Source organism: Ooceraea biroi, chromosome 3 (genome assembly GCF_003672135.1).
Source record: "Ooceraea biroi isolate clonal line C1 chromosome 3, Obir_v5.4, whole genome shotgun sequence".
NCBI classification, from domain to species: domain Eukaryota; kingdom Metazoa; phylum Arthropoda; class Insecta; order Hymenoptera; family Formicidae; genus Ooceraea; species Ooceraea biroi.
In genome coordinates this window covers 8,541,759-8,551,493 of record NC_039508.1, presented here as the reverse complement: position 1 = coordinate 8,551,493, position 9,735 = coordinate 8,541,759, and the positions used below count along the sequence as shown (strand labels likewise).

The window sequence follows — 9,735 nt, the reverse complement described above, 5'->3', positions numbered from 1 at the left end:
ATAAATGAGAAAAAACTGTATTTTAATATATATCGACCTATCTCTGTATGATTACGGGCAAGTTTTTCGCGGTTTTGCGCGTAGTGGCAAATAGCGATTTATAAGATAATACTTTTTCGATCTGCAAATTCTAGAGCTTTCGAAATGGTTTTGAATTCCGGAAATATTAATCATAAACGAACCCGACTGATCTTGATATTGCATATATTGCAGACATTACCCTCCTGGGTAATCTCCAAGATGTTTTAGCCGTCGTTGATTGTTAAAAAGTTATTCATGAAAGAAGTTTAATAAATGGAACTGTATAATTGTTCTGACACGATGTACATTTAATAGAATGTACCTTCAAATTCATGTTTTATGTATAGTAAATTAAACGCATGGGTGAGAGAGAAGCTCCGTCCCTCCTCTGCAGCCCCATCCTAAAAAGATATAGCCTAATCCAACTTGTGTTCGAAGAATGAAGTTTTCTTTAAGTATAGGTCATCGAATATATAAATAGGAAGAAAATTATGTACAGAAATATAATAAAAACAGTTTATTATAAATATCTGTTATTATAAAGGATATACTTTCTTCATTATTTCAAAAAAGTCGTCTATTGTAGCATGGTAAATTATTCTTCACACACAGGTTAAGTTAGGTTATATTTTTTTGGGATGCAGGGGAAAAAGTGGAGCCTCTCTCCAGCCTATGCGTTGTATCAGTAGATCAGTAGATCAGTAGATCAGTAGTAGTTTATACAGGGTGTCCCATTTTAACTTTGACACCGAAATATCTCGAAATGTATAAAAGATACGGAAAAATGTTTCATACAAAAGATGTACGGTTCGAAGGGGGACATAAGACGGCGTCATTAGTTTGACCTTGAGTGAACGTGTCAAGGACATGTGAAGATCAACTTTGTGTTTTTAAACGGAACCCCATACTTTTTATTGCAGATTCTGATTCTTCGTCGAAAAGTAAGTAACTTTTGTTCGAAACATGTTTTTTAAAAACGCTCTCCTTATCCAGAAAACTCAGGTTCAACCTTAGGCGGACCAATGATAATACTCGCTTTATAACAGACACTTAAGTTTTTTTTAGTATCTTACTGTTTATCATCAGCATGTGCATGCGTGCGTGCGTTTCCAGCCAACTGGGGGACCAGTACCATTCGTTTGACCTTGGGTGACGCCGTTAAGGTCAGATCAAAGTCACTTTGAAGTTTTTAAACGGAACCCCCAATTTTTCATTGCATATTCTCGTAGCTTACCTCGAGAGCTTTGCAGAACACTAATGTAATTTACTTCGGATTAGCCGTTTTGAAGTTATCGAGGTTCGTATGTAATATCAAGCCAACGAAGATCGAGGTAATATCAAGCCAAGTATTTGCGACCCTAATCCATTAATGTCCAATATAACTAGTTTTAAGGCGAATGTCACTAACCAGTAAACGTAAGCAGATTATACAGCAGACTTCGCTCATCTTGTCGAATGATGAATATCTACATTCATATTAATTTACAATTAGGCTCCTCTCTGACTATATTATAATTTACCGATTTACGGTTTTATAAATACTGCAGAATATTTATTAGACCTCTATATTGACGAAGAGTCATAATTAAAATAATGTGACTTAAAATATAATGACCGACCATAAATTCATTCCATTATTATTCCTCTAGCCACATACAGTAATTTAATTGCAGATGATATAGACCATTACTACATAACAGACTATTATTACAAAGAATTTAAAGCTTTAACTTACATTTACAAAGATAATTTATAATTACTTTACAATTCTAATCTATTGCTCATAATAAAATACCGATACCGAAAATACCATGTTTACAATACTAATTCATTCAATTAATTCCTCAATCCTAAAGATTTTATATTTCATTATTGTACTTCTACTGTGCAATTCAGAATTACAAACATTATGATTCTCATACTCTCAACTAAATATATCTTTATTTTACAATTAAGAACAAGCAATACAGAATAAATAAAATATTCAGTAATATTTTCAGTAATACAGTTCACAATATAATTTTCACAAATATCTACAGATTGCATAATATAAAAGCATACTCGAATTTCCACACACAGTGATGACATACAATTACATGAAATATGCACAGTTTCTACAATGTAATCATACTCACATATATTATACTACGATTAGAATCACTATTTTACAAAATTATGGCCATACGATAGATAATATGTCCTCAGGGGGTCTATTACGTATCTCTTCACGGAGTGAAAATGTGAAAAATGAGCAAATTTACTAGAATATTTATAATTTAATTGGTCAACACCTAGTGAATTTGCTCACTTTTCGCATTTTCACTCCGTGAAGAGATACGTAATAGACCCCCAGATCTTAAATACAACAGCAATGATCTATTATTTACATGTAGAATCTTTAAATCTAATTAATTATACACGCAAGTAGATTTATGCAATATAAAATATTCACAATAAATTACAATCTATTTTATACGCAATCTTAATTTAAATACAAATTACACATACTCTTAATTTCAATATAAATTACCTCATATATGCTCACTCAATGCATGCTACTAGAAACTTATTACAATCCTTTTGACAAACCAACACTTTGCATACGCAACCCGCACACTATTCGCACAAATATAACATTCAACCTATATTTACAATCCAGAAACCTTACAAAATGTACTTACTACAAGCATTCTTCACACTCTACACACACTATCATGACATTGCGATACTCATTAATTTATAGTTTAAGAAATTATATGCAATTACAATACGCTTTGATTCTATTACTACAAGAATTATTAACATGATGATATGTAATAAGTACTGACAAACAATTACGGCAATGTCGCCTTCTTTACAATGCACATATAAAAATGCGCTTAAACAATTTTCACTGATACATGACACGAAACAAACACTTGATGCGTAACGCGCAAATATGAATAAATAAAGAACGAATATTATATCTTGAAACTGTTATATTTAATATAAGAAATGTAATTTTGTTCTCAACATTTAGTATTTACGTTCATCAAATAAATTGTCAAACCAAGTATAATACAATGAGGCTATTATCATGATTCTCATAACTTTAATAAGCTCTTCATTACTACAAGGGACAAAGGAAGCATAATAAATTATACACTGAATGATATTTCACAATTAAATATATAATTTACACAATATGTACAGATTTTTAAATATAAAATCACATTTATACTTCCTCACACTGCAATTGCATACAATTACATAAAATAAGTACAAATTCTATAATATAATTGCGCTCACACATCTCACATCAAGATGCGAAAGATGGGAAACCACACAAACACATTTACAAAATAATTGCCATATTATTACCACAATAGATACCATGTACTCAGATCTCATACAATTTCGAAACCTCTATTTTACACATAGAACCCTTAAATCTCGTTAATCATACACGTAACTACAAATAATTGTTTTAATTATGTTTTTAATTAGAATATATACAATAAATTACAACGTGTTTTACATGAACATTCATACTCCACTCACAATTTATACAAAGCAACTCGCTCAATCTATACATTTATACATCTATACATCTATAATTTTACATGATGTATACAAAAAAAACAAAATCTCTACTCGAATTACTATTGTAAAGATTACATATTAAACAAATTAATACTAAGTACTGTAGTACTGCTTACAAACCATTACTTACACACTATTCAATGCACTCACTTGACACGCTTAGTGCACTGACTTTAGTATTAAACACTGAATCCTCTTCTTTCTTGCACACTGGAATTCGTTAGCCATTCCTCGTCCTCCAATGAATATCCCTGAAAAGAAATCTGAAACAAACAAGGAAAACTTTTACACAAGCTATACTATGTCTAACAAATAAAGGAATTAATAATATTAAATAATCTTTAGAAAGATACTTATCTGATTGCTATTTGCGATGTCTCCTTCATTTTGTGCTTTTTCCATGAGTTGATCTTCTCTTTGTACTCTCCGCAGGGTGTTGAAGCATTGTTCGATAGTACTTTTATCAGGGCATTGTCACAATTAGGGCTGCGCGTTCTCCTTAGGGCGTTGATAACCACCAGTCGTTCTTCCTCAAGTCTTCTGCCTGTCGTAAGAGACCTGAAACATAAAGGAAAACACAAATTAAAATCAACGTAAACATATATACTATAAGGTTGTTCATTAAGTTCTGCGGTTTTCTCGATAGATAGCGTTTGTCCATTGAAAAAGATAGCATACATCGCCTGAACCGCGGATTGCCGCATACTCCGTGACAGGTTAGACAACGCTTGACATTTCGCCAGAGTCTTTGTTGTGTTTTGACGTGTTGTGTGTACGCGCTATTCATTGAAAATGGAGGATCAAAAGGTGCATTTTCGGCACATTTTGCTATTTTTCTTCCGCAAAGGAGTAAAAGCGACAGACGCACAACGTGAGATATGTGGCGTGTACGGGGACTCGGCCATAAGCGCTGACACTTGTCAGCGTTGGTTTGCGCGTTTTCGTTCCGGAGATGTGAACGTCTCCGATGCTGCTCGCTCCGGTCGTCCATCCACCACTGACGACGACCAAATCGTGGCCGCAATCAAAGCAGACCGACACCTAACGACGCGGGAGATCGCGGAGCGCTTCGACATCGCCCATACAACGGTTGCGCAGCGATTAAAACGGCTTGGGATGTCGAAAAAAGCAGATGTTTGGGTCCCTCACGAGCTCACTGAAAAGAACATTTTGGACCGCGTCATGATCTGTGAATCCCTGCTGAAATGGAACTCGCTGGAGGCCTTTCTCAAACGGGTGGTCACGGGAGATGAAAAATGGGTGGTATATAACAACATTCGACGCAAGCGGTCATGGTGCGGTCCAGGTGAGTCGTCACAATCGGTTACCAAAGCGGATTTGCATCCGAAGAAAGTGATGCTGAGTGTGTGGTGGGATTGGCGAGGCGTCCTGTACTTCGAGCTGCTTCCGCGCGGTCAGACCATCGACGCCGAGAAGTATTGCGCTCAGTTAAAAAAATTGAAGCAGGCAGTGGCGGAGAAGCGGCCGGAATTGGCGAACAGGAAGGGCGTTGTCTTCCACCACGACAACGTCAAACCACACACTGCTTTGGTGACCAAAAAGAAGTTTAAGTGCTTTGGCTGGGAAGTCATGCAGCACCCACCGTACTCCCCAGACCTTGCGCCGTCGGATTACCATCTGTTCCGGTCACTCCAAAACAATCTCGACGGGCAGCGCTTTAATTCAGTGGACGATATTCAAACGTACTTGGAGGACTTTTTCGCGCAGAAGTCGCGCGACTTCTACAAACGCGGCATTATGTCTCTTCCAGAACGTTGGCAGAAGGTGGTCGATCAAGATGGACAATACATTCTAGATTGAATAAATGTGTAAGTACAATAGATTTATGTTTTAATTTAGAGCAAAAAACCGCAGAACTTAATGAACAACCTAATATATATAGCATAACACGCACACGCACGCACGCACACGCGCGCGCGCACACACACACACACATCCAAACAACAATTAATGGTACTTCTATACTAACTGTTTATGTATTTACCTAGTCGAAACACTGGTAGCCTCGCCGTTCCCAACGGTCAAGCCTATCAGTGCATCGTCCAGTTCGAGAATTTCACGACCGGAATGCGCAACGTCTCGTCCCTTCTCTAAATTTTTAAAGGGAAACTCTGTACCTGTAACATAAAGCAGAATGTTGAGACTTACACTGCAGCTAGACCTACACTACGTAGTTTCAAAATAGAGAAGTCGCGAGTTTGTTTCGTCCGTTCCTCTCGTCTTTCAATGATCTGAAATCCCTGCGTGACGACGACGATAACCAAAGACATTCTCTTCCTTCTCTGCGTGCTCCTCCGCAACAATTGTCTGCTCCTGAAAATAAACAAATCGAAATTATCACTAATGACTAAAATTAATGATGCGCATAATAATACATTCTAATTCTATTACTTACCTTACTTTTTTACTTTACTCCGCGTAGTAACGCGTTCTTCACTCACAAGTAACAATATTTATTACCTGTCACTCCTGTTTCCACCTTAGGGTAAACGTTACGTGATCGCTTGCTTCGAAATCAGGTCGCTATAAAGCTGCCTTCACATAGGGCATAAGATACAACAATGGCAGTTGAGATAATTTTATTGGCTGACGCAGTGTGGCGCAAGTTACGCGTACACATGGGGAGGCAGCCTTACGCCTCATATGAAGGCAGTCTTATAGCGATCCGATCCTAACCAACGGCGTGAATGTTCTAAACAACCACAACTAGAACGACAATATTAGGTCTGTTCTTTTTAGCTGCACTGCTGAACTGGTGCAATAAGTTAGAGTGAGAAAAAATATACTTGTCTCACTTTAACGTATTGCACTAGTTCAGCAGTGCAGCTAAAAAGAACAGACCTATTGAACGCACATACGTTGCTCCGCACTTTGTTTAAATGCGTTTCATTTTTGGTTACTCAACAGACCTTTAGAATATCTTTGGAGATATTAGGTAAAGAGATAACTAATCATAAAAGGGTATGTAATTGAATTAATAATATACTTTTCTACATTACATTTTAGCATTTTATTTTATTGCTATAATATAAAAATCTGTCGATAATTGTGGAAAGTTTTTTTTATGTATAAATACATTAGTACATAACTTAACCTAAAATTTTTTTGTGCATTGTTAAATGATATTTTCTTGCTGTTCTATCACTTGCATTGTGAATCTGTGTATCCATTAGAATTACAATAGTGTGAGACTCCGTCCCGTAGGATAGATAATAATTTTATATGAATTTAAAACAAAGTTGTCTGCAATGGATAGTAAAATTGACAACTCTCTTATACATCACGATGTCAAAATGTTCTTTTTCTTATTTTATCACAGATAATAAGGTTGTACACTAATACTGTATGATTATAGAAAGTCTATTCTGCAAAAAAATGAATAAAAAAAAATTTGCTATTATTTTATCAAATAATAATCAATATGAAATTTGCAAATGTACTGATCTTAAGAAGTCTAATAATCAACAATTATCACGAAAAAAGCATCATAAATATTTATTCATCAAAAAGTGCAATAAGGAGATTGTGCAACTTATATGTATTCATTGTGAGTAAAACCACATTAGATAATATTAAATAACATAAATCGATCTGTAGAGAATACTTTATTCTATAATAATTTATTTATTTGTATTTGCAGGTAATTACTAAATTTGAAATAAGTTAGTACAAAACCTGAAATGTGATATCCCACGAGTAAAACTCGACGATATTAAAAACGAGTCACACAAATTTACTTCTTCGAAAAATATTGAAAAATCTAATGATGGTATACAAACTTATATTTTAACTGATGTATCAGAAACGCAACTTGATTCATCGGCTTGTATTACAAGTTCTATTAATGTATCGGATACATCACAAAGTGTAAAATTAAAAATTAGAAATTAGTGAACTAAAAGTTTAATTTTATGATGTTAATAATCTGTTAAAAAAAATATTTTCAAACTTTCAATTTGTTAAGCAAATTGTAATATTTCTATTCTAATTATTTTATATGCAGGGCACTAAAAACACAAACCTGAATAACGCTTTTAGTAATAATAGAAGAAAATGTTTCAAACGAAACTTCTTTGGCTTCATACATAGTGGCTATTGCAAGTGTTCAAAATGATGATCTTGAGCATTGATGCATGCTCTAAAGCAGTTAGCTATGGAAAAAATATTGCATTTCGAATTTTATTTGTATCTATTGTAAAACATGCTCTTTTCTTTTTCGTTGGACTGGTCGGTTTGGAATACAAAAATGTCCTTTTTCGGTCACCGATTTTAATATCCTTGGATTGTTATTTATGAGGAAAATTAAAACAACAGATATACCAGATTCTGTACAGTTGGTAACATGCTACCGCATGCAGGTATAGTGAAGAACCAACATTTAAGGAAAATCGGAAAGAACGTATAAGAAAAGTATGTTCTATAGATACAAATGAATATGTACAAATGAAGTTCGAAATGCAATTTTCCCATAATTAATTACTTTAGAGCATGCATCGATGCTCAAGATCATCATTTTGAACACTTGCAATAACACCGCGTATCTGAAATAATAAGTTAAGGAAGTATGTGATCCCTTCGTTAAAATAAATTATTTTTCTTTGTAACTGACTTTGATTGACCTTAAATCATACATTATCGTACGCGTCTTAAAATGCTCTATTAAGAGATAAATGAGAAAATATATCATTCCATTTAAACAAAAGTTGATGACCTTGAAATGTTGTTGTCCCTCCAACTTACGATCACGTCATTTTTGAATGTCTCTCTTGAAGCCAAACAAGTTTCATTTAAAACATTTTCTTCTCTTATTAAGAATAAAATTCAGGTGGTCTGTTTTAAATGTCCTACCGTGTATATTACTTATATCATAATTATGTTAAATATTCATAAATAATAAAACGATAACCGAAACTTGTATCTTAAATAATGACTGTGACACTTTATATTGATGTATATAACTTATTATTTTCAAAGATTCTTAAAAAATTAATATTGTAGAAATAATTCTAATATTATCATTATATCCATTTAATTACTGTTTTATGTACAGAATATAATACTACAGATGGGAGAACGTTGGATAAATCTCATTGTCAGACTCCTTTAAAAAGCTATAGTATTGTTCAGAGCTCCTCTACAAAATGCATTTTGAGATCACAGAGCAGTGCTCCAAGAGTATCGTATTATACGAATAGCAACAATTCTTTAATGAGAAATACAATTCTACAAGATGATGGTAAATTATTAATCAAATAATAATAATTTCTTTGTACTTTTTGTACCTTATAAAAGCATTTAATTATTAACTGTTTCAAGTTTATTTTAGAAGATTATAATTCGACAGTATTTGAGATAGAATTCTATTTATACTTTTATGCGCCATGTAATACAGATACTATTTAAAACATCAGAATACACACATGTACAAAATAAAGTGACATATACAGTATCCTGTTTTAATGTAGACAGTAAAATATCTCAGAAATTAAGCTATATCGAAAAAAATGTTGCAAACACTAGGTAAGGTTTAAAAAGTGTATTTACTAGTTTTATTAGTTTAATCCAGTAATGCAAAGAATCTGGCGTATTCTTCGTTTGAAAACGACATTTTACAAACTTTAAAAGAAAATCTAACCTTAATGTAAATTAAAAATCTCCACAAAACATATGACAAACGACAATACGACAATCTCGCGATAGGAATGAAGTTGTGAACAGAATTATGGATGCGGCAACGCAAATAAGAAATTCACAACTTTCAATGGTTGTAGTTGTTAACTTGCCGCATCCATAATTCTGTTCACAACTTCATTCCTATCGCGAGATTGTCGTATTGTCGTTTGTCATATGTTTTGTGGAGATTTTTAATTTATGAATACGCCGATATTCATTACGTTTATGGTTATTGTAATGGAAATGAAAGACAGGCAGCTGTAGAATATGAAAAGCGATTTCCTAATCGCAGAGTGCCAGATAGGCGCGTATTTGCCAGAGTTCACCGTTGTCTACGAGAAACCGGATCGTTTCCGAAAAGTATCGCTGAGCGTGAACCAGATAACGATCAAGAGGATATGATATTGGAAATGGTTGAACGCAATCTATCTACCAGTG

The 9,735-nt window shown here is 34.0% G+C and overlaps 1 long non-coding RNA gene across 1 annotated transcript; it reads left to right on the top strand.

The window, feature by feature from the left end:
• The first annotated feature begins 6,266 nt into the window (after positions 1 to 6,266).
• Positions 6,267 to 9,070, top strand: LOC105286416. Its single transcript, XR_895235.3, has 2 exons — positions 6,267 to 7,171; positions 7,265 to 9,070. It is a non-coding gene; the product is annotated as an uncharacterized LOC105286416 (long non-coding RNA).
• Positions 9,071 to 9,735: the final 665 nt, after the last annotated feature.